Source organism: Carcharodon carcharias, chromosome 6, assembly GCF_017639515.1.
Source record: "Carcharodon carcharias isolate sCarCar2 chromosome 6, sCarCar2.pri, whole genome shotgun sequence".
Classification (NCBI taxonomy): domain Eukaryota; kingdom Metazoa; phylum Chordata; class Chondrichthyes; order Lamniformes; family Lamnidae; genus Carcharodon; species Carcharodon carcharias.
Window position 1 is genome coordinate 143,372,302 of NC_054472.1, and position 24,306 is coordinate 143,396,607.

General features: G+C 50.4%; 8 non-coding genes across 8 annotated transcripts; all 8 read left to right on the forward strand.

The window, feature by feature from the left end:
- The first annotated feature begins 6,846 nt into the window (after positions 1-6,846).
- Positions 6,847-6,937, forward strand: trnay-gua. Its single transcript is given in 2 exon segments — positions 6,847-6,883; positions 6,902-6,937. It is a non-coding gene; the product is annotated as a tRNA-Tyr (tRNA).
- A 1,738-nt stretch (positions 6,938-8,675) lies between these two features.
- Positions 8,676-8,766, forward strand: trnay-gua. Its single transcript is given in 2 exon segments — positions 8,676-8,712; positions 8,731-8,766. It is a non-coding gene; the product is annotated as a tRNA-Tyr (tRNA).
- Positions 8,767-14,438: 5,672 nt separating this feature from the next.
- Positions 14,439-14,511, forward strand: trnam-cau. Its single transcript has one exon. It is a non-coding gene; the product is annotated as a tRNA-Met (tRNA).
- Positions 14,512-16,094: 1,583 nt separating this feature from the next.
- Positions 16,095-16,167, forward strand: trnam-cau. The gene has a single exon. It is a non-coding gene; the product is annotated as a tRNA-Met (tRNA).
- Positions 16,168-17,750: 1,583 nt separating this feature from the next.
- trnam-cau lies at positions 17,751-17,823 on the forward strand. Its single transcript has one exon. It is a non-coding gene; the product is annotated as a tRNA-Met (tRNA).
- Positions 17,824-19,406: 1,583 nt separating this feature from the next.
- Positions 19,407-19,479, forward strand: trnam-cau. The gene has a single exon. It is a non-coding gene; the product is annotated as a tRNA-Met (tRNA).
- A 1,584-nt stretch (positions 19,480-21,063) lies between these two features.
- Positions 21,064-21,136, forward strand: trnam-cau. Its single transcript has one exon. It is a non-coding gene; the product is annotated as a tRNA-Met (tRNA).
- A 1,582-nt stretch (positions 21,137-22,718) lies between these two features.
- Positions 22,719-22,791, forward strand: trnam-cau. The gene has a single exon. It is a non-coding gene; the product is annotated as a tRNA-Met (tRNA).
- The last annotated feature ends 1,515 nt before the right edge of the window (positions 22,792-24,306 follow it).

The following is a 24,306-nucleotide window of genomic DNA, read 5'->3' on the forward strand; positions in this document are numbered from 1 at the left end:
CTCATCTCTTGCTGCTCGGAGCTGCTGTCTGGAGCAAAGCATGTACTGTGCATGGGCAGCAGGCCGACCGAGGCAGGATTTCCCTGGTGATCACGGAGCCCCTCGGAGACAGATGCTGAGAGCCTCCTGTGAGGCAATCGGGAGGGAGCTGTGCCATGTCACAGGGGGCGCAGCTCAAATGTTAGAGCGCTCGCTTTGCAGGCTCGTGGGGTTGGCACTGAGTCCTACATTCTCTACCCTGTTTCTCGATCTATTCGGCCTCAGCAGACTTGTCATTCAGTCGACACACTTCCAAAGTTTTTGCTTGTGCTGCCTTACAAAGTGGTCGGGAGACATGAAATGTTTGTAACGCTGCAGCAATGAAGGCCTCTTTTTTTTTGGCATGCAGCAAAGATGGTAAGCTGAGGCGACTATAGACCCTTGGCTAGACCGTACTTGGACTGCTTTGTACAGTATTGGTTCCCTTTCCTTAGGAAGGATATTATTCCCATAGTGGGAGCGCAACGAAGATTCACCGGCCTTGTTCCCGGGACGGTGTGGCTGTGCTATGAAGAGTGATTGGGGAAACTGGGCCTGTATCCTTCAGAGCTTTGAAAAATGAGATGTGATCTCATTGATACCTATAAGACACTTAAAGGAATAGACAGGATGCATGCAGGTCACATGTTTCCCCTGGTTGGGGAGACTAGAGCCAAGGAGCACAATTTCAAAATAAGGGGGAAGCGACTTTGGACCCAGGTGAGGAGAAATCTTTTCGCTCAGAGGGTCGTGAACCTTTGGAATTTTCTACCCCGGCGGGATGTGGAAGCTCAGTCGTTGAGTTTGTGTAAAGTAGAGATTGACAGATTTCTAAATGCCATTGACGTAAAGGGGTATGGGCATGGTGTGGCAAAAAGGCATTGAAGTGAATGAATGATCAACTATGATCTTATTGAGCAGAGCAGTCACGGTGGACTGAATGGCCCAGTCCTGCCCCTGTGTTCCTAAAGAAAGAAAATGCACCATGTGCCACAGGGGATTGAAGTAAGGCCTTTCAAGTCCTAGGAATGATAGGCAGCCTACTGAACTCAGAAATCATGTCCTGATTGAGCTTCCAGGCACCATGAGCCAGTTGCTGAGCCTGCAATGTGACCCAAGTCATAATACAACGTTTGCATGAGGCTGCAATCCAGGTACGTGAGGAAGCTATCAGCTTCCGCTCCATAATCAGACGCTTGATTGCTAAACAGCAAAGGCCCAGGATGTGGAGATCAGTTGATGGTTGAAAGACTGACAGAGCTGGAGGATTCAGGGGTCAACAAAGCCTCCAGCAGCTAAAAGCACATGACAAACAATCAGAAAAGAAGCGCCACAGCGGGGCTCCCCTTCGATAGCTTAGCTGGTAGAGCGGGTAACTGTAGGTGATCGTCCTAGCTGGTATCCTTAGGTCGCTGGTTCAATTCCGGCTCGAAGGAAGTCTGCTCTGACTTTTTGCAGTCAGCAGCAATTAGCTGCTGCCTGAGCTCTCAACTTGTCGATTTGGCTAAAATTTTGCCTGTTGAGGCCAAGGCGCACCAGCTCTCTTTTCATTTCAAAGGAGCCAGAAGATGCTTGCTTTATTTCTGCTTTTGCATCTGCTGGCCAGCAGGGATTTCCTTGGAGGAGCAATCCATTCAAGCACCCAGCACCAAGTCAAAGCACGAGTAGTATCCAATCAGTCAGACAGAGCTCTCGACTGCCCCCTCACAGTCGTGGTGGCCGCCACTTTCTGCTCGCTTCGCTTTCAATCATTAAGTACGAGCTCTTCTGGACTTCCTACGTCGTCTCTGTTCAATTCGTGCGGGCGATGCTCATCTCTTGCTGCTCGGAGCTGCTGTCTGGAGCAAAGCATGTACTGTGCATGGGCAGCAGGCCGACCGAGGCAGGATTTCCCTGGTGATCACGGAGCCCCTCGGAGACAGATGCTGAGAGCCTCCTGTGAGGCAATCGGGAGGGAGCTGTGCCATGTCACAGGGGGCGCAGCTCAAATGTTAGAGCGCTCGCTTTGCAGGCTCGTGGGGTTGGCACTGAGTCCTACATTCTCTACCCTGTTTCTCGATCTATTCGGCCTCAGCAGACTTGTCATTCAGTCGACACACTTCCAAAGTTTTTGCTTGTTCCGCCACACAAAGTGGTCGGGAGACATGAAATGTTTGTAACGCTGCAGCAATGAAGGCGTCTTTTTTTTTGGCATGCAGCAAAGATGGTAAGCTGAGGCGACTATAGACCCTTGGCTAGACCGTACTTGGACTGCTTTGTACAGTATTGGTTCCCTTTCCTTAGGAAGGATATTATTCCCATAGTGGGAGCGCAACGAAGATTCACCGGCCTTGTTCCCGGGACGGTGTGGCTGTGCTATGAAGAGTGATTGGGGAAACTGGGCCTGTATCCTTCAGAGCTTTGAAAAATGAGATGTGATCTCATTGATACCTATAAGACACTTAAAGGAATAGACAGGATGCATGCAGGTCACATGTTTCCCCTGGTTGGGGAGACTAGAGCCAAGGAGCACAATTTCAAAATAAGCGGGAAGCGACTTTGGACCCAGGTGAGGAGAAATCTTTTCGCTCAGAGGGTCGTGAACCTTTGGAATTTTCTACCCCGGCGGGCTGTGGAAGCTCAGTCGTTGAGTTTGTGTAAAGTAGAGATTGACAGATTTCTAAATGCCATTGACGTAAAGGGGTATGGGCATGGTGTGGCAAAAAGGCATTGAAGTGAATGAATGATCAACTATGATCTTATTGAGCAGAGCAGTCACGGTGGACTGAATGGCCCAGTCCTGCCCCTGTGTTCCTAAAGAGAGAAAATGCACCATGTGCCACAGGGGATTGAAGTAAGGCCTTTCAAGTCCTAGGAATGATAGGCAGCCTACTGAACTCAGAAATCATGTCCTGATTGAGCTTCCAGGCACCATGAGCCAGTTGCTGAGCCTGCAATGTGACCCAAGTCATAATACAACGTTTGCATGAGGCTGCAATCCAGGTACGTGAGGAAGCTATCAGCTTCCGCTCATAATCAGACGCTTGATTGCTAAACAGCACAGGCCCAGGATGTGGAGATCAGTTGATGGTTGAAAGACTGACAGAGCTGGAGGATTCAGGGGTCAACAAAGCCTCCAGCAGCTAAAAGCACATGACAAACAATCAGAAAAGAAGCGCCACAGCGGGGCTCCCCTTCGATAGCTCAGCTGGTAGAGCGGGTAACTGTAGGTGATCGTCCTAGCTGGTATCCTTAGGTCGCTGGTTCAATTCCGGCTCGAAGGAAGTCTGCTCTGACTTTTTGCAGTCAGCAGCATTTAGCTGCTGCCTGAGCTCTCAACTTGGCGATTTGGCTAAAATTTTGCCTGTTGAGGCCAAGGCGCACCAGCTCTCTTTTCATTTCAAAGGAGCCAGAAGATGCTTGCTTTATTTCTGCTTTTGCATCTGCTGGCCAGCAGGGATTTCCTTGGAGGAGCAATCCATTCAAGCACCCAGCACCAAGTCAAAGCACGAGTAGTATCCAATCAGTCAGACAGAGCTCTCGACTGCCCCCTCACAGTCGTGGTGGCCGCCACTTTCTGCGCGCTTCGCTTTCAATCATTAAGTACGAGCTCTTCTGGACTTCCTACGTCGTCTCTGTTCAATTCGTGCGGGCGATGCTCATCTCTTGCTGCTCGGAGCTGCTGTCTGGAGCAAAGCATGTACTGTGCATGGGCAGCAGGCCGACCGAGGCAGGATTTCCCTGGTGATCACGGAGCCCCTCGGAGACAGATGCTGAGAGCCTCCTGTGAGGCAATCGGGAGGGAGCTGTGCCATGTCACAGGGGGCGCAGCTCAAATGTTAGAGCGCTCGCTTTGCAGGCTCGTGGGGTTGGCACTGAGTCCTACATTCTCTACCCTGTTTCTCGATCTATTCGGCCTCAGCAGACTTGTCATTCAGTCGACACACTTCCAAAGTTTTTGCTTGTGCCGCCACACAAAGTGGTCGGGAGACATGAAATGTTTGTAACGCTGCAGCAATGAAGGCCTCTTTTTTTTTGGCATGCAGCAAAGATGGTAAGCTGAGGCGACTATAGACCCTTGGCTAGACCGTACTTGGACTGCTTTGTACAGTATTGGTTCCCTTTCCTTAGGAAGGATATTATTCCCATAGTGGGAGCGCAACGAAGATTCACCGGCCTTGTTCCCGGGACGGTGTGGCTGTGCTATGAAGAGTGATTGGGGAAACTGGGTCTGTATTCTTCAGAGCTTTGAAAAATGAGATGTGATCTCATTGATACCTATAAGACACTTAAAGGAATAGACAGGATGCATGCAGGTCACATGTTTCCCCTGGTTGGGGAGACTAGAGCCAAGGAGCACAATTTCAAAATAAGGGGGAAGCGACTTTGGACCCAGGTGAGGAGAAATCTTTTCGCTCAGAGGGTCGTGAACCTTTGGAATTTTCTACCCCGGCGGGCTGTGGAAGCTCAGTCGTTGAGTTTGTGTAAAGTAGAGATTGACAGATTTCTAAATGCCAGTGACGTAAAGGGGTATGGGCATGGTGTGGCAAAAAGGCATTGAAGTGAATGAATGATCAACTATGATCTTATTGAGCAGAGCAGTCACGGTGGACTGAATGGCCCAGTCCTGCCCCTGTGTTCCTAAAGAAAGAAAATGCACCATGTGCCACAGGGGATTGAAGTAAGGCCTTTCAAGTCCTAGGAATGATAGGCAGCCTACTGAACTCAGAAATCATGTCCTGATTGAGCTTCCAGGCACCATGAGCCAGTTGCTGAGCCTGCAATGTGACCCAAGTCATAATACAACGTTTGCATGAGGCTGCAAGCCAGGTACGTGAGGAAGCTATCAGCTTCCGCTCCATAATCAGACGCTTGATTGCTAAACAGCACAGGCCCAGGATGTGGAGATCAGTTGATGGTTGAAAGACTGACAGAGCTGGAGGATTCAGGGGTCAACAAAGCCTCCAGCAGCTAAAAGCACATGACAAACAATCAGAAAAGAAGCACCACAGTGGGGCTCCCCTTCGATAGCTCAGCTGGTAGAGCGGATAACTGTAGGTGATCGTCCTAGCTGGTATCCTTAGGTCGCTGGTTCAATTCTGGCTCGAAGGAAGTCTCCTCTCACTTTTTGCAGTCAGCAGCAATTAGCTGCTGCCTGAGCTCTCAACTTGTCGATTTGGCTAAAATTTTGCCTGTTGAGGCCAAGGCGCACCAGCTCTCTTTTCATTTCAAAGGAGCCAGAAGATGCTTGCTTTATTTCTGCTTTTGCATCTGCTGGCCAGCAGGGATTTCCTTGGAGGAGCAATCCATTCAAGCACCCAGCACCAAGTCAAAGCACGAGTAGTATCCAATCAGTCAGACAGAGCTCTCGACTGCCCCCTCACAGTCGTGGTGGCCGCCACTTTCTGCGCGCTTCGCTTTCAATCATTAAGTACGAGCTCTTCTGGACTTCCTACGTCGTCTCTGTTCAATTCGTGCGGGCGATGCTCATCTCTTGCTGCTCGGAGCTGCTGTCTGGAGCAAAGCATGTACTGTGCATGGGCAGCAGGCCGACCGAGGCAGGATTTCCCTGGTGATCACGGAGCCCCTCGGAGACAGATGCTGAGAGCCTCCTGTGAGGCAATCGGGAGGGAGCTGTGCCATGTCACAGGGGGCGCAGCTCAAATGTTAGAGCGCTCGCTTTGCAGGCTCGTGGGGTTGGCACTGAGTCCTACATTCTCTACCCTGTTTCTCGATCTATTCGGCCTCAGCAGACTTGTCATTCAGTCGACACACTTCCAAAGTTTTTGCTTGTTCCGCCTTACAAAGTGGTCGGGAGACATGAAATGTTTGTAACGCTGCAGCAATGAAGGCGTCTTTTTTTTTGGCATGCAGCAAAGATGGTAAGCTGAGGCGACTATAGACCCTTGGCTAGACCGTACTTGGACTGCTTTGTACAGTATTGGTTCCCTTTCCTTAGGAAGGATATTATTCCCATAGTGGGAGCGCAACGAAGATTCACCGGCCTTGTTCCCGGGACGGTGTGGCTGTGCTATGAAGAGTGATTGGGGAAACTGGGCCTGTATCCTTCAGAGCTTTGAAAAATGAGATGTGATCTCATTGATACCTATAAGACACTTAAAGGAATAGACAGGATGCATGCAGGTCACATGTTTCCCCTGGTTGGGGAGACTAGAGCCAAGGAGCACAATTTCAAAATAAGGGGGAAGCGACTTTGGACCCAGGTGAGGAGAAATCTTTTCGCTCAGAGGGTCGTGAACCTTTGGAATTTTCTACCCCGGCGGGCTGTGGAAGCTCAGTCGTTGAGTTTGTGTAAAGTAGAGATTGACAGATTTCTAAATGCCATTGACGTAAAGGGGTATGGGCATGGTGTGGCAAAAAGGCATTGAAGTGAATGAATGATCAACTATGATCTTATTGAGCAGAGCAGTCACGGTGGACTGAATGGCCCAGTCCTGCCCCTGTGTTCCTAAAGAAAGAAAATGCACCATGTGCCACAGGGGATTGAAGTAAGGCCTTTCAAGTCCTAGGAATGATAGGCAGCCTACTGAACTCAGAAATCATGTCCTGATTGAGCTTCCAGGCACCATGAGCCAGTTGCTGAGCCTGCAATGTGACCCAAGTCATAATACAACGTTTGCATGAGGCTGCAATCCAGGTACGTGAGGAAGCTATCAGCTTCCGCTCCATAATCAGACGCTTGATTGCTAAACAGCACAGGCCCAGGATGTGGAGATCAGTTGATGGTTGAAAGACTGACAGAGCTGGAGGATTCAGGGGTCAACAAAGCCTCCAGCAGCTAAAAGCACATGACAAACAATCAGAAAAGAAGCGCCACAGCAGGGCTCCCCTTCGATAGCTCAGCTGGTAGAACGGAGGACTGTAGGCGATCGTCCTAGCTGGTATCCTTAGGTCGCTGGTTCAATTCTGGCTCGAAGGAAGTCTCCTCTGACTTTTTGCAGTCAGCAGCAATTAGCTGCTGCCTGAGCTCTCAACTTGTCGATTTGGCTAAAATTTTGCCTGTTGAGGCCAAGGCGCACCAGCTCTCTTTTCATTTCAAAGGAGCCAGAAGATGCTTGCTTTATTTCTGCTTTTGCATCTGCTGGCCAGCAGGGATTTCCTTGGAGGAGCAATCCATTCAAGCACCCAGCACCAAGTCAAAGCACGAGTAGTATCCAATCAGTCAGACAGAGCTCTCGACTGCCCCCTCACAGTCGTGCTGGCCGCCACTTTCTGCTCGCTTCCCTTTCAATCATTAAGTACGAGCTCTTCTGGACTTCCTACGTCGTCTCTGTTCAATTCGTGCAGGCGATGCTCATCTCTTGCTGCTCGGAGCTGCTGTCTGGAGCAAAGCATGTACTGTGCATGGGCAGCAGGCCGACCGAGGCAGGATTTCCCTGGTGATCACGGAGCCCCTCGGAGACAGATGCTGAGAGCCTCCTGTGAGGCAATCGGGAGGGAGCTGTGCCATGTCACAGGGGGCGCAGCTCAAATGTTAGAGCGCTCGCTTTGCAGGCACGTGGGGTTGGCACTGAGTCCTACATTCTCTACCCTGTTTCTCGATCTATTCAGGCCTCAGCAGACTTGTCATTCAGTCGACACACTTCCAAAGTTTTTGCTTGTGCCGCCACACAAAGTGGTCGGGAGACATGAAATGTTTGTAACGCTGCAGCAATGAAGGCCTCTTTTTTTTTGGCATGCAGCAAAGATGGTAAGCTGAGGCGACTATAGACCCTTGGCTAGACCGTACTTGGACTGCTTTGTACAGTATTGGTTCCCTTTCCTTAGGAAGGATATTATTCCCATAGTGGGAGCGCAACGAAGATTCACCGGCCTTGTTCCCGGGACGGTGTGGCTGTGCTATGAAGAGTGATTGGGGAAACTGGGCCTGTATCCTTCAGAGCTTTGAAAAATGAGATGTGATCTCATTGATACCTATAAGACACTTAAAGGAATAGACAGGATGCATGCAGGTCACATGTTTCCCCTGGTTGGGGAGACTAGAGCCAAGGAGCACAATTTCAAAATAAGGGGGAAGCGACTTTGGACCCAGGTGAGGAGAAATCTTTTCGCTCAGAGGGTCGTGAACCTTTGGAATTTTCTACCCCGGCGGGCTGTGGAAGCTCAGTCGTTGAGTTTGTGTAAAGTAGAGATTGACAGATTTCTAAATGCCATTGACGTAAAGGGGTATGGGCATGGTGTGGCAAAAAGGCATTGAAGTGAATGAATGATCAACTATGATCTTATTGAGCAGAGCAGTCACGGTGGACTGAATGGCCCAGTCCTGCCCCTGTGTTCCTAAAGAAAGAAAATGCACCATGTGCCACAGGGGATTGAAGTAAGGCCTTTCAAGTCCTAGGAATGATAGGCAGCCTACTGAACTCAGAAATCATGTCCTGATTGAGCTTCCAGGCACCATGAGCCAGTTGCTGAGCCTGCAATGTGACCCAAGTCATAATACAACGTTTGCATGAGGCTGCAAGCCAGGTACGTGAGGAAGCTATCAGCTTCCGCTCCATAATCAGACGCTTGATTGCTAAACAGCACAGGCCCAGGATGTGGAGATCAGTTGATGGTTGAAAGACTGACAGAGCTGGAGGATTCAGGGGTCAACAAAGCCTCCAGCAGCTAAAAGCACATGACAAACAATCAGAAAAGAAGCACCACAGCAGGGCTCCCCTTCGATAGCTCAGCTGGTAGAGCGGAGGACTGTAGGTGATCGTCCTAGCTGGTATCCTTAGGTCGCTGGTTCAATTCCGGCTCGAAGGAAGTCTGCTCTGACTTTTTGCAGTCAGCAGCAATTAGCTGCTGCCTGAGCTCTCAACTTGTCGATTTGGCTAAAATTTTGCCTGTTGAGGCCAAGGCGCACCAGCTCTCTTTTCATTTCAAAGGAGCCAGAAGATGCTTGCTTTATTTCTGCTTTTGCATCTGCTGGCCAGCAGGGATTTCCTTGGAGGAGCAATCCATTCAAGCACCCAGCACCAAGTCAAAGCACGAGTAGTATCCAATCAGTCAGACAGAGCTCTCGACTGCCCCCTCACAGTCGTGGTGGCCGCCACTTTCTGCTCGCTTCGCTTTCAATCATTAAGTACGAGCTCTTCTGGACTTCCTACGTCGTCTCTGTTCAATTCGTGCGGGCGATGCTCATCTCTTGCTGCTCGGAGCTGCTGTCTGGAGCAAAGCATGTACTGTGCATGGGCAGCAGGCCGACCGAGGCAGGATTTCCCTGGTGATCACGGAGCCCCTCGGAGACAGATGCTGAGAGCCTCCTGTGAGGCAATCGGGAGGGAGCTGTGCCATGTCACAGGGGGCGCAGCTCAAATGTTAGAGCGCTCGCTTTGCAGGCTCGTGGGGTTGGCACTGAGTCCTACATTCTCTACCCTGTTTCTCGATCTATTCGGCCTCAGCAGACTTGTCATTCAGTCGACACACTTCCAAAGTTTTTGCTTGTGCCGCCACACAAAGTGGTCGGGAGACATGAAATGTTTGTAACGCTGCAGCAATGAAGGCGTCTTTTTTTTTGGCATGCAGCAAAGATGGTAAGCTGAGGCGACTATAGACCCTTGGCTAGACCGTACTTGGACTGCTTTGTACAGTATTGGTTCCCTTTCCTTAGGAAGGATATTATTCCCATAGTGGGAGCGCAACGAAGATTCACCGGCCTTGTTCCCGGGACGGTGTGGCTGTGCTATGAAGAGTGATTGGGGAAACTGGGCCTGTATCCTTCAGAGCTTTGAAAAATGAGATGTGATCTCATTGATACCTATAAGACACTTAAAGGAATAGACAGGATGCATGCAGGTCACATGTTTCCCCTGGTTGGGGAGACTAGAGCCAAGGAGCACAATTTCAAAATAAGGGGGAAGCGACTTTGGACCCAGGTGAGGAGAAATCTTTTCGCTCAGAGGGTCGTGAACCTTTGGAATTTTCTACCCCGGCGGGCTGTGGAAGCTCAGTCGTTGAGTTTGTGTAAAGTAGAGATTGACAGATTTCTAAATGCCACTGACGTAAAGGGGTATGGGCATGGTGTGGCAAAAAGGCATTGAAGTGAATGAATGATCAACCATGATCTTATTGAGCAGAGCAGTCACGGTGGACTGAATGGCCCAGTCCTGCCCCTGTGTTCCTAAAGAAAGAAAATGCACCATGTGCCACAGGGGATTGAAGTAAGGCCTTTCAAGTCCTAGGATTGATAGGCAGCCTACTGAACTCAGAAATCATGTCCTGATTGAGCTTCCAGGCACCATGTGCCAGTTGCTGAGCATGCAATGTGACCCAAGTCATAATGCAACGTTTGCATGAGGCTGCAAGCCAGGTACGTGAGGAAGCTATCAGCTTCTGCTTCATAATCAGACGCTTGATTGCTAAATAGCACAGGCCCAGGATGTGGAGATCAGTTGATGGTTGAAAGACTGACAGAGCTGGAGGATTCAGGGGTCAACAAAGCCTCCAGCAGCTAAAGGCGCATGACAAACAATTAGAAAAGAGTCGTCATAGCTGGGCTCCCCTTGCGGAGGACTGTTAGATGATTGTCCTTGCTGGTATCGTTAGGTTGCTGGTTCCATTCTGGCTCTAAGAGTGTCTCCTCTGGCTTTTAGCAGTCAGCAGCAATTAGCTGCTGCCTGAGCTCTCAACTTGTCGATTTGGCTAAAGTTTTGCCTGTTGAGGCCAAGGCGCACCAGCTCTCTTTTCATTTCAAAGGAGTCAGAAGATGCCTGCTTTATTTCTGCAGTTGCATCTGCTGGCCAGCAGGGATTTCCTTGGAGGAGCAATCCATTCAAGCACCCAGCACCAAGTCAAAGCACGAGTAGTATCCAATCAGTCAGACAGAGCTCTCGACTGCCCCCTCACCGTCGTGGTGGCCACCACTTTCTGCTCGCTTCGCTTTCAATCATTAAGTACGAGCTCTTCTGGACTTCCCACGTCGTCTCTGTTCAATTCGTGCGGGCGATGCTTATCTCTTGCTGCTTGGAGCTGCTGTCTGGAGCAAAGCATGTACTGTGCATGGGCAGCAGGCCGACCGAGGCAGGATTTCCCTGGTGATCACGGAGCCCCTCGGAGACAGATGCTGAGAGCCTCCTGTGAGGCAATCGGGAGGGAGCTGTGCCATGTCACAGGGGGCGCAGCTCAAATGTTAGAGCGCTCGCTTTGCAGGCTCGTGGGGTTGGCACTGAGTCCTACATTCTCTACCCTGTTTCTCGATCTATTCGGCCTCAGCAGACTTGTCATTCAGTCGACACACTTCCAAAGTTTTTGCTTGTGCCGTCACACAAAGTGGTCGGGAGACATGAAATGTTTGTAACGCTGCAGCAATGAAGGCCTCTTTTTTTTTGGCATGCAGCAAAGATGGTAAGCTGAGGCGACTATAGACCCTTGGCTAGACCGTACTTGGACTGCTTTGTACAGTATTGGTTCCCTTTCCTTAGGAAGGATATTATTCCCATAGTGGGAGCGCAACGAAGATTCACCGGCCTTGTTCCCGGGACGGTGTGGCTGTGCTATGAAGAGTGATTGGGGAAACTGGGCCTGTATCCTTCAGAGCTTTGAAAAATGAGATGTGATCTCATTGATACCTATAAGACACTTAAAGGAATAGACAGGATGCATGCAGGTCACATGTTTCCCCTGGTTGGGGAGACTAGAGCCAAGGAGCACAATTTCAAAATAAGCGGGAAGCGACTTTGGACCCAGGTGAGGAGAAATCTTTTCGCTCAGAGGGTCGTGAACCTTTGGAATTTTCTACCCCGGCGGGCTGTGGAAGCTCAGTCGTTGAGTTTGTGTAAAGTAGAGATTGACAGATTTCTAAATGCCATTGACGTAAAGGGGTATGGGCATGGTGTGGCAAAAAGGCATTGAAGTGAATGAATGATCAACCATGATCTTATTGAGCAGAGCAGGCACGGTGGACTGAATGGCCCAGTCCTGCCCCTGTGTTCCTAAAGAAAGAAAATGCACCATGTGCCACAGGGGATTGAAGTAAGGCCTTTCAAGTCCTAGGATTGATAGGCAGCCTACTGAACTCAGAAATCATGTCCTGATTGAGCTTCCAGGCACCATGAGCCAGTTGCTGAGCATGCAATGTGACCCAAGTCATAATGCAACGTTTGCATGAGGCTGCAAGCCAGGTACGTGAGGAAGCTATCAGCTTCCGGTTCATAATCAGACGCTTGATTGCTAAACAGCACAGGCCCAGGATGTGGAGATCAGTTGATGGTTGAAAGACTGACAGAGCTGGAGGATTCAGGGGTCAACAAAGCCTCCAGCAGCTAAAGGCGCATGACAAACAATTAGAAAAGAGTCGTCATAGCTGGGCTCCCCTTGCGGAGGACTGTTAGATGATTGTCCTTGCTGGCATCGTTAGGTTGCTGGTTCCATTCTGGCTCTAAGAGAGTCTCCTCTGGCTTTTAGCAGTCAGCAGCAATTTGCTGCTGCCTGAGCTCTCAACTTGTCAATTTGGCTAAAGTTTTGCCTGTTGAGGCCAAGGCGCATCGGCTCTCTTTTCATTTCAAAGGAGTCAGAAGACGCCTGCTTTATTTCTGCAGTTGCATCTGCTGGCCAGCAGGGATTTCCTTGGAGGAGCAATCCATTCAAGCACCCAGCACCAAGTCAAAGCACGAGTAGTATCCAATCAGTCAGACAGAGCTCTCGACTGCCCCCTCACCGTCGTGGTGGCCGCCACTTTCTGCTCGCTTCGCTTTCAATCATTAAGTACGAGCTCTTCTGGACTTCCTACGTCGTCTCTGTTCAATTCGTGCGGGCGATGCTCATCTCTTGCTGCTCGGAGCTGCTGTCTGGAGCAAAGCATGTACTGTGCATGGGCAGCAGGCCGACCGAGGCAGGATTTCCCTGGTGATCACGGAGCCACTCGGAGACAGTTGCTGAGAGCCTCCTGTGAGGCAATCGGGAGGGAGCTGTGCCATGTCACAGGGGGCGCAGCTCAAATGTTAGAGCGCTCGCTTTGCAGGCTCGTGGGTTTGGCACTGAGTCCTACATTCTCTACCCTGTTTCTCGATCTATTCGGCCTCAGCAGACTTGTCATTCAGTCGACACACTTCCAAAGTTTTTGCTTGTGCCGCCACACAAAGTGGTCGGGAGACATGAAATGTTTGTAACGCTGCAGCAATGAAGGCGTCTTTTTTTTTGGCATGCAGCAAAGATGGTAAGCTGAGGTGACTATAGACCCTTGGCTAGACCGTACTTGGACTGCTTTGTACAGTATTGGTTCCCTTTCCTTAGGAAGGATATTATTCCCATAGTGGGAGCGCAACGAAGATTCACCGGCCTTGTTCCCGGGACGGTGTGGCTGTGCTATGAAGAGTGATTGGGGAAACTGGGCCTGTATCCTTCAGAGCTTTGAAAAATGAGATGTGATCTCATTGATACCTATAAGACACTTAAAGGAATAGACAGGATGCATGCAGGTCACATGTTTCCCCTGGTTGGGGAGGCTAGAGCCAAGGAGCACAATTTCAAAATAAGGGGGAAGCGACTTTGGGCCCAGGTGAGGAGAAATCTTTTCGCTCAGAGGGTCGTGAACCTTTGGAATTTTCTACCCCAGCGGGCTGTGGAAGCTCAGTCGTTGAGTTTGTGTAAAGTAGAGATTGACAGATTTCTAAATGCCACTGACGTAAAGGGGTATGGGCATGGTGTGGCAAAAAGGTATGGAAGTGAATGAATGATCAAGCATGATCAATCATAGCACTCCAAGTACGGTCTAGCCAAGGGTCTATATTCGCCTCAGCTTACCATCTTTGCTGCATGCCAAAAAAAAAACGCCTTCATTGCTGCAGCGCGACAAACATTTGATGTCTCCCGACAACTTTGTGTGCCTATCAAGTCCTAGGATTGATAGGCAGCCTACTGAACTCAGAAATCATGTCCTGATTGAGCTACCATTGTGTCATGGGAAACGTGACCGACTACGGATCGGATGCTGATTGTTCGTACTCACGTCTAGCTCGAAGGTTTCTGCACACATTGCATTGTGGCCTGATGTACCTTGTACTCTGGCCTAATTGGTTATGCTGTCTGCCAGCGTCACAGCATGCCTTCTTAGCGCAGTCGGAAGCGTGTCAAAATCATCATCCGAAGCTCTTGAGTTGAATCCGCACAGAGGCCAGAGTGTTTTGCACATTCTTTGCAGGCACTCATCTCAGACTTCCATCGCCGCTGCCAGCAAAAATCGAGACATCTTGCTTTGCTGCAGCACCCCAAAGCATTTGGCCTCTCTGTGTGCCAGCATATGGCAGCACTCTGGACATTTATGAACTGTGGGCTCAGTGACACAACTGCTCTGCCTGAAGCTTTGTCCTCAGGTAAAATGCAAACTGGATAAGGCAGCCATCCATCTCACTGTCACACACATGCAAAGTGAGCGTTCTGCTATTTGACCTAATTTCCCCACGCAGGCTGGAGGCCGGCTGGCTATGTTTTTTCTGTGTGCCTTCTTAGGGCAGTAGGCAGCGCGTCAGTCTCATAATCTGAAGGTCCTGAATTCAATCCTCAGAGAGGGCAAGGTGCTTTATACATTGTTTTTTGCATTCAAGTCAGATTTCCAACTCTACTGCTGACAAAAAGATCAAGACACCTTGCTTGCCACAGCGCTCCAACACATTTGGACTCACTCTGCAGCAACACATGGAGGTTCTCCCGATTTGTGAACTGCAGGCTTAACCAAGAAGCTGCTGCATCTCAAGCAATTCCCTCATGACAACGCCAAAGTGGAGAATGTGGGCATCGATCCCACTACATCTCGCATGCAAAGCAAGCACTCTACCATTTGAGCTAATTCCCCACGCTGCTGCACAGTTGCCTCACATTTGCTGCCCAGGATCTCATCAGCGCCTGCCTCCAAGACGATCCTGGGCCAGCAGAGCAATTCTGCATCGGGTCTGCCTGCGGCCTGAGCACAGTCATACTTCGCTCCAATCAGCGTGTACGAACAGCAGCAGGTTACAGCACCAGCACGATGCTAAACCACAGTGGCAATGAAAGAAACAGTGAAGAGCCCGAGCTTGAAGATTACAAGCAAGTCGAGCACAAACTAGCAGTCGCCACAAGTGTGAGGGAGTAGCCGAGAGCCCTGTCTCAGTGATAGAAGTCTTTTTCTGCTTTCAGCTCAGTGCTCCTCAGTGCTCAAAGGTGCACCCTGCTGCTCTTCAGGTGCAACTGCAGAAGTGTCACCGCCGTGTACAGGCTGTTTTCAGACGGGGAAAGATGGCTCCTGCGCCATGACGGCAACATGTTAATCTGTTATCTAGGTTGCAAGTTAAGAATTCTGCTTTCGGCTAAGCGTTGCTTACCACGCGTTTGTTTGAAAAGCACGCACGCTTATTCGCCATTCGAGCATTGACCTAAGGATGACTTTGATATGTTCTCCTCTCCAGTCCTCCGCACTATCAACCGAGCAATCGAGGAGAAGCATTGAAGCCCACAGTCTTTGCTGTTTGTTGGCCATGCACCTTTAGACGTCGAGCTCGGGCTACACCTGCCTCTTCATGCCACACGCTGGAGCACTGCGAGCCACCAGCTTTCTCTGCTGGTTGGGACTGTGGTGTCATGGCAAACGTGACTGACTACAAATCAGAGGCTGATTGTTCGTACTCACGTCTAGCTCGAAGGTTTCTGCACACATTGCATTGTGGCCTGATGTACCTTGTACTCTGGCCTAATTGGTTATGCTGTCTGCCAGCGTCACAGCATGCCTTCTTAGCGCAGTCGGAAGCGTGTCAAAATCATCATCCGAAGCTCTTGAGTTGAATCCGCACAGAGGCCAGAGTGTTTTGCACGTTCTTTGCAGGCACTCACCTCAGACTTCCATCGCCGCTGCCAGCAAAAATCGAGACATCTTGCTTTGCTGCAGCACCCCAAAGAATTTGGCCTCTCTGTGTGCCAGCATATGGCAGAACTCTGGACATTTGTGAACTGTGGGCTCAGTGACACAACTGCTCTGCCTGAAGCTTTGTCCTCAGGTAAAATGCAAACTGGATAAGGAGGCCATCCATCTCACTGTCACACACATGCAAAGTGAGCATTCTGCTATTTGACCTAATTTCCCCACGCAGGCTGGAGGCCGGCTGGCTATGTTTTTTCTGTGTGCCTTCTTAGGGCAGTAGGCAGCGCGTCAGTCTCATAATCTGAAGGTCCTGAATTCAATCCTCAGAGAGGGCAAGGTGCTTTATACATTGTTTTTTGCATTCAAGTCAGATTTCCAACTCTACTGCTGACAAAAAGATCAAGACACCTTGCTTGCCACAGCGCTCCAACACATTTGGACTCACTCTGCAGCAGCACATGGAGGTTCTGCAGATTTGTGAACTGCAGGCTTAACCAAGAAGCTGCTGCATCTCAAGCCATTCCCTCATGACAATGCCAAAGTGGAGAATGTTGTCATCGATCCCACTACCTCTCGCATGCAAAGCAAGCACTCTACCATTTGAGCTAATTCCCCACACTGCTGCACAGTTGCCTCACGTTTGCTGCCCAGGATCTCATCAGCGCCTGCCTCCAAGATGATCCTGGGCCAGCAGAGCAATTCAGCATCGGGTCGGCCTGCGGCCTGAGCACAGTCATACTTCGCTCCAATCAGCGTGTACGAACAGCAGCAGGTTACAGCACCAGCACGATGCTAAACCACAGTGGCAATGAAAGAAACAGTGAAGAGCCCGAGCTTGAAGATTACAAGCAAGTCGAGCACAAACTAGCAGTCGCCACAAGTGTGAGGGAGTAGCCGAGAGCCCTGTCTCAGTGATAGAAGTCTTTTTCTGCTTTCAGCTCAGTGCTCCTCAGTGCTCAAAGGTGCACCCTGCTGCTCTTCAGGTGCAACTGCAGAAGTGTCACCGCCGTGTACAGGCTGTTTTCAGACGGGGAAAGATGGCTCCTGCGCCATGACGGCAACATGTTAATCTGTTATCTAGGTTGCAAGTTAAGAATTCTGCTTTCGGCTAAGCGTTGCTTACCACGCGTTTGTTTGAAAAGCACGCACGCTTATTCGCCATTCGAGCATTGACCTAAGGATGACTTTGATATGTTCTCCTCTCCAGTCCTCCGCACTATCAACCGAGCAATCGAGGAGAAGCATTGAAGCCCACAGTCTTTGCTGTTTGTTGGCCATGCACCTTTAGACGTCGAGCTCGGGCTACACCTGCCTCTTCATGCCACACGCTGGAGCACTGCGAGCCACCAGCTTTCTCTGCTGGTTGGGACTGTGGTGTCATGGCAAACGTGACTGACTACGGATCGAGGCTGATTGTTCGTACTCACGTCTAGCTCGAAGGTTTCTGCACACATTGCATTGTGGCCTGATGTACCTTGTACTCTGGCCTAATTGGTTATGCTATCTGCCAGCGTCACAGCATGCCTTCTTAGCGCAGTCGGAAGCGTGTCAAAATCATCATCCGAAGCTCTTGAGTTGAATCCGCACAGAGGCCAGAGTGTTTTGCACATTCTTTGCAGGCACTCACCTCAGACTTCCATCGCCGCTGCCAGCAAAAATCGAGACATCTTGCTTTGCTGCAGCACCCCAAAGAATTTGGCCTCTCTGTGTGCCAGCATATGGCAGAACTCTGGACATTTGTGAACTGTGGGCTCAGTGACACAACTGCTCTGCCTGAAGCTTTGTCCTCAGGTAAAATGCAAACTGGATAAGGTGGCCATCCATCTCACTGTCACACACATGCAAAGTGAGCATTCTGCTATTTGACCTAATTTCCCCACGCAGGCTGGAGGCCGGCCGGCTATGTTTTTTCCTGTGTGCCTTCTTAGCGCAGTAGGCAGCGCGTCAGTCTCATAATCTGAAGGTCCTGAATTCAATCCTCAGAGAGGGCAAGGTGCTTTATACATTGTTTTTTGCATTCAAGTCAGATTTCCAACTCTACTGCTGACAAAAAGATCAAGACACCTTGCTTGCCACAGCGCTCCAACACATTTGGACTCACTCTGCAGCAGCACATGGAGGTTCTGCAGATTTGTGAACTGCAGGCTTAACCAAGAAGCTGCTGCATCTCAAGCCATTCCCTCATGACAACGCCAAAGTGGAGAATGTGGGCATCGATCCCACTACCTCTCGCATGCAAAGCAAGCACTCTACCATTTGAGCTAATTCCCCACACTGCTGCACAGTTGCCTCACATTTGCTGCCCAGGATCTCATCAGCGCCTGCCTCCAAGACGATCCTGGGCCAGCAGAGCAATTCTGCATCGGGTCGGCCTGCGGCCTGAGCACAGTCATACTTCGCTCCAATCAGCGTGTACGAACAGCAGCAGGTTACAGCACCAGCACGATGCTAAACCACAGTGGCAATGAAAGAAACAGTGAAGAGCCCGAGCTTGAAGATTACAAGCAAGTCGAGCACAAACTAGCAGTCGCCACAAGTGTGAGGGAGTAGCCGAGAGCCCTGTCTCAGTGATAGAAGTCTTTTTCTGCTTTCAGCTCAGAGCTCCTCAGTGCTCAAAGGTGCACCCTGCTGCTCTTCAGGTGCAACTGCAGAAGTGTCACCGCCGTGTACAGGCTGTTTTCAGACGGGGAAAGATGGCTCCTGCGCCATGACGGCAACATGTTAATCTGTTATCTAGGTTGCAAGTTAAGAATTCTGCTTTCGGCTAAGCGTTGCTTACCACGCGTTTGTTTGAAAAGCACGCACGCTTATTCGCCATTCGAGCATTGACCTAAGGATGACTTTGATATGTTCTCCTCTCCAGTCCTCCGCACTATCAACCGAGCAATCGAGGAGAAGCATTGAAGCCCACAGTCTTTGCTGTTTGTTGGCCATGCACCTTTAGACGTCGAGCTCGGGCTACACCTGCCTCTTCATGCCACACGCTGGAGCACTGCGAGCCACCAGCTTTCTCTGCTGGTTGGGACTGTGGTGTCATGGCAAACGTGACTGACTACGAATCAGAGGCTGATTGTTCGTACTCACGTCTAGCTCGAAGGTTTCTGCACACATTGCATTGTGGCCTGATGTACCTTGTACTCTGGCCTAATTGGTTATGCTATCTGCCAGCGTCACAGCATGCCTTCTTAGCGCAGTCGGAAGCGTGTCAAAATCATCATCCGAAGCTCTTGAGTTGAATCCGCACAGAGGCCAGAGTGTTTTGCACATTCTTTGCAGGCACTCACCTCAGACTTCCATCGCCGCTGCCAGCAAAAATCGAGACATCTTGCTTTGCTGCAGCACCCCAAAGCATTTGGCCTCTCTGTGTGCCAGCATATGGCAGCACTCTGGACATTTATGAACTGTGGGCTCAGTGACACAACTGCTCTGCCTGAAGCTTTGTCCTCAGGTAAAACGCAAACTGGATAAGGCAGCCATCCATCTCACTGTCACACACATGCAAAGTGAGCGTTCTGCTATTTGACCTAATTTCCCCACGCAGGCTGGAGGCCGGCTGGCTATGTTTTTTCTGTGTGCCTTCTTAGGGCAGTAGGCAGCGCGTCAGTCTCATAATCTGAAGGTCCTGAATTCAATCCTCAGAGAGGGCAAGGTGCTTTATACATTGTTTTTTGCATTCAAGTCAGATTTCCAACTCTACTGCTGACAAAAAGATCAAGACACCTTGCTTGCCACAGCGCTCCAACACATTTGGACTCACTCTGCAGCAGCACATGGAGGTTCTCCCGATTTGTGAACTGCAGGCTTAACCAAGAAGCTGCTGCATCTCAAGCCATTCCCTCATGACAACGCCAAAGTGGAGAATGTGGGCATCGATCCCACTACCTCTCGCATGCAAAGCAAGCACTCTACCATTTGAGCTAATTCCCCACACTGCTGCACAGTTGCCTCACATTTGCTGCCCAGGATCTCATCAGCGCCTGCCTCCAAGACGATCCTGGGCCAGCAGAGCAATTCTGCATCGGGTCGGCCTGCGGCCTGAGCACAGTCATACTTCGCTCCAATCAGCGTGTACGAACAGCAGCAGGTTACAGCACCAGCACGATGCTAAACCACAGTGGCAATGAAAGAAACAGTGAAGAGCCCGAGCTTGAAGATTACAAGCAAGTCGAGCACAAACTAGCAGTCGCCACAAGTGTGAGGGAGTAGCCGAGAGCCCTGTCTCAGTGATAGAAGTCTTTTTCTGCTTTCAGCTCAGTGCTCCTCAGTGCTCAAAGGTGCACCCTGCTGCTCTTCAGGTGCAACTGCAGAAGTGTCACCGCCGTGTACAGGCTGTTTTCAGACGGGGAAAGATGGCTCCTGCGCCATGACGGCAACATGTTAATCTGTTATCTAGGTTGCAAGTTAAGAATTCTGCTTTCGGCTAAGCGTTGCTTACCACGCGTTTGTTTGAAAAGCACGCACGCTTATTCGCCATTCGAGCATTGACCTAAGGATGACTTTGATATGTTCTCCTCTCCAGTCCTCCGCACTATCAACCGAGCAATCGAGGAGAAGCATTGAAGCCCACAGTCTTTGCTGTTTGTTGGCCATGCACCTTTAGACGTCGAGCTCGGGCTACACCTGCCTCTTCATGCCACACGCTGGAGCACTGCGAGCCACCAGCTTTCTCTGCTGGTTGGGACTGTGGTGTCATGGCAAACGTGACTGACTACGGATCAGAGGCTGATTGTTCGTACTCACGTCTAGCTCGAAGGTTTCTGCACACATTGCATTGTGGCCTGATGTACCTTGTACTCTGGCCTAATTGGTTATGCTATCTGCCAGCGTCACAGCATGCCTTCTTAGCGCAGTCGGAAGCGTGTCAAAATCATCATCCGAAGCTCTTGAGTTGAATCCGCACAGAGGCCAGAGTGTTTTGCACATTCTTTGCAGGCACTCACCTCAGACTTCCATCGCCGCTGCCAGCAAAAATCGAGACATCTTGCTTTGCTGCAGCACCCCAAAGCATTTGGCCTCTCTGTGTGCCAGCATATGGCAGCACTCTGGACATTTATGAACTGTGGGCTCAGTGACACAACTGCTCTGCCTGAAGCTTTGTCCTCAGGTAAAATGCAAACTGGATAAGGTGGCCATCCATCTCACTGTCACACACATGCAAAGTGAGCATTCTGCTATTTGACCTAATTTCCCCACGCAGGCTGGAGGCCGGCTGGCTATGTTTTTTCCTGTGTGCCTTCTTAGCGCAGTAGGCAGCGCGTCAGACTCATAAGCTGAAGGTCCTGAATTCAATCCTCAGAGAGGGCAAGGTGCTTTATACATTGTTTTTTGCATTCAAGTCAGATTTCCAACTCTACTGCTGACAAAAAGATCAAGACACCTTGCTTGCCACAGCGCTCCAACACATTTGGACTCACTCTGCAGCAGCACATGGAGGTTCTGCAGATTTGTGAACTGCAGGCTTAACCAAGAAGCTGCTGCATCTCAAGCCATTCCCTCATGACAACGCCAAAGTGGAGAATGTGGGCATCGATCCCACTACCTCTCGCATGCAAAGCAAGCACTCTACCATTTGAGCTAATTCCCCACACTGCTGCACAGTTGCCTCACATTTGCTGCCCAGGATCTCATCAGCGCCTGCCTCCAAGACGATCCTGGGCCAGCAGAGCAATTCTGCATCGGGTCGGCCTGCGGCCTGAGCACAGTCATACTTCGCTCCAATCAGCGTGTACGAACAGCAGCAGGTTACAGCACCAGCACGATGCTAAACCACAGTGGCAATGAAAGAAACAGTGAAGAGCCCGAGCTTGAAGATTACAAGCAAGTCGAGCACAAACTAGCAGTCGCCACAAGTGTGAGGGAGTAGCCGAGAGCCCTGTCTCAGTGATAGAAGTCTTTTTCTGCTTTCAGCTCAGTGCTCCTCAGTGCTCAAAGGTGCACCCTGCTGCTCTTCAGGTGCAACTGCAGAAGTGTCACCGCCGTGTACAGGCTGTTTTCAGACGGGGAAAGATGGCTCCTGCGCCATGACGGCAACATGTTAATCTGTTATCTAGGTTGCAAGTTAAGAATTCTGCTTTCGGCTAAGCGTTGCTTACCACGCGTTTGTTTGAAAAGCACGCACGCTTATTCGCCATTCGAGCATTGACCTAAGGATGACTTTGATATGTTCTCCTCTCCAGTCCTCCGCACTATCAACCGAGCAATCGAGGAGAAGCATTGAAGCCCACAGTCTTTGCTGTTTGTTGGCCATGCACCTTTAGACGTCGAGCTCGGGCTACACCTGCCTCTTCATGCCACACGCTGGAGCACTGCGAGCCACCAGCTTTCTCTGCTGGTTGGGACTGTGGTGTCATGGCAAACGTGACTGACTACGGATCGGAGGCTGATTGTTCGTACTCACGTCTAGCTCGAAGGTTTCTGCACACATTGCATTGTGGCCTGATGTACCTTGTACTCTGGCCTAATTGGTTATGCTGTCTGCCAGCGTCACAGCATGCCTTCTTAGCGCAGTCGGAAGCGTGTCAAAATCATCATCCGAAGCTCTTGAGTTGAATCCGCACAGAGGCCAGAGTGTTTTGCACATTCTTTGCAGGCACTCACCTCAGACTTCCATCGCCGCTGCCAGCAAAAATCGAGACATCTTGCTTTGCTGCAGCACCCCAAAGAATTTGGCCTCTCTGTGTGCCAGCATATGGCAGCACTCTGGACATTTGTGAACTGTGGGCTCAGTGACACAACTGCTCTGCCTGAAGCTTTGTCCTCAGGTAAAATGCAAACTGGATAAGGTGGCCATCCATCTCACTGTCACACACATGCAAAGTGAGCATTCTGCTATTTGACCTAATTTCCCCACGCAGGCTGGAGGCCGGCTGGCTATGTTTTTCTGTGTGCCTTCTTAGGGCAGTAGGCAGCGCGTCAGTCTCATAATCTGAAGGTCCTGAATTCAATCCTCAGAGAGGGCAAGGTGCTTTATACATTGTTTTTTGCATTCAAGTCAGATTTCCAACTCTACTGCTGACAAAAAGATCAAGACACCTTGCTTGCCACAGCGCTCCAAAACGTTTGGCCTCACTCTGCAGCAGCACATGGAGGTTCTGCAGATTTGTGAACTGCAGGCTTAACCAAGAAGCTGCTGCATCTCAAGCCATTCCCTCATGACAACGCCAAAGTGGAGAATGTGGGCATCGATCCCACTACCTCTCGCATGCAAAGCAAGCACTCTACCATTTGAGCTAATTCCCCACACTGCTGCACAGTTGCCTCACATTTGCTGCCCAGGATCTCATCAGCGCCTGCCTCCAAGACGATCCTGGGCCAGCAGAGCAATTCTGCATCGGGTCGGCCTGCGGCCTGAGCACAGTCATACTTCGCTCCAATCAGCGTGTACGAACAGCAGCAGGTTACAGCACCAGCACGATGCTAAACCACAGTGGCAATGAAAGAAACAGTGAAGAGCCCGAGCTTGAAGATTACAAGCAAGTCGAGCACAAACTAGCAGTCGCCACAAGTGTGAGGGAGTAGCCGAGAGCCCTGTCTCAGTGATAGAAGTCTTTTTCTGCTTTCAGCTCAGTGCTCCTCAGTGCTCAAAGGTGCACCCTGCTGCTCTTCAGGTGCAACTGCAGAAGTGTCACCGCCGTGTACAGGCTGTTTTCAGACGGGGAAAGATGGCTCCTGCGCCATGACGGCAACATGTTAATCTGTTATCTAGGTTGCAAGTTAAGAATTCTGCTTTCGGCTAAGCGTTGCTTACCACGCGTTTGTTTGAAAAGCACGCACGCTTATTCGCCATTCGAGCATTGACCTAAGGATGACTTTGATATGTTCTCCTCTCCAGTCCTCCGCACTATCAACCGAGCAATCGAGGAGAAGCATTGAAGCCCACAGTCTTTGCTGTTTGTTGGCCATGCACCTTTAGACGTTGAGTTCGGGCTACACCTGCCTCTTCATGCCACACGCTGGAGCACTGCGAGCCAGCAGCTTTCTCTGCTGGTTGGGACTGTGGTGTCATGGCAAACGTGACTGACTACGGATCAGAGGTTGATTGTTCGTACTCACGTCTAGCTCGAAGGTTTCTGCACACATTGCATTGTGGCCTGATGTACCTTGTACTCTGGCCTAATTGGTTATGCTATCTGCCAGCGTCACAGCATGCCTTCTTAGCGCATTCGGAAGCGTGTCAAAATCATCATCCGAAGCTCTTGAGTTGAATCCGCACAGAGGCCAGAGTGTTTTGCACATTCTTTGCAGGCACTCATCTCAGACTTCCATCGCCGCTGCCAGCAAAAATCGAGACATCTTGCTTTGCTGCAGCACCCCAAAGAATTTGGCCTCTCTGTGTGCCAGCATATGGCAGAACTCTGGACATTTGTGAACTGTGGGCTCAGTGACACAACTGCTCTGCCTGAAGCTTTGTCCTCAGGTAAAATGCAAACTGGATAAGGCGGGCCATCCATCTCACTGTCACACACATGCAAAGT